Source organism: Gavialis gangeticus, unplaced genomic scaffold (assembly GCF_001723915.1).
Source record: "Gavialis gangeticus isolate Ggan-Ray unplaced genomic scaffold, GavGan_comp1, whole genome shotgun sequence".
Lineage (NCBI taxonomy): Eukaryota > Metazoa > Chordata > Crocodylia > Gavialidae > Gavialis > Gavialis gangeticus.
The window spans coordinates 67,975,828-67,976,344 of record NW_017728992.1 but is presented as its reverse complement, the minus strand read 5'-3'; positions in this window follow the sequence as shown (position 1 = coordinate 67,976,344).

Sequence of the window (517 nt, the reverse complement as noted above, 5' to 3'; positions counted from 1 at the left end):
GACTACAGGCCCCCGCATGCACTGCGCCTGCCCCTTGCGCGCGAGTCTGTGCGCACCGCCGCAGTGCACGCTGGGACTGGTAGTTTGTGATGTACAAACGGGGAGTTAGGGCGGAAAAAAAAAAAAAAAAAGCACTCGGGAGCGTTGCATGCCGGGAAACGGCGGCTCTGCAGCGCGCGTGGATGCCCCTTGACTTACGTTCCGCGTTACTGTCCCTTTTAAGCGTGGCCGGGCGCTGCGCCTGCGCAATAGCGCCGTGACCTCACGCTCAGGCGGTGGCGGCGGCTGCTCGTGACTGTTGAGCCCTGTTCCCACCCCCCACCCCCCCCGGCGGTGGCAGTTGAGCGCGCGAACCCCGGTCTGGAGCCGGCGGCGCGAGTGTTGCCATAGCGACCCCCCCAGGCGGCGGGCGGACAGGCGGGCCATGGCGGAGCCGGCGGTGACGGAGATCCGCGTGCCGGGCCCGCGGCCGCTGCGGCTGCTGGAGTGGAAGGTGCCGCTGGGGGCGGCGGTGCTG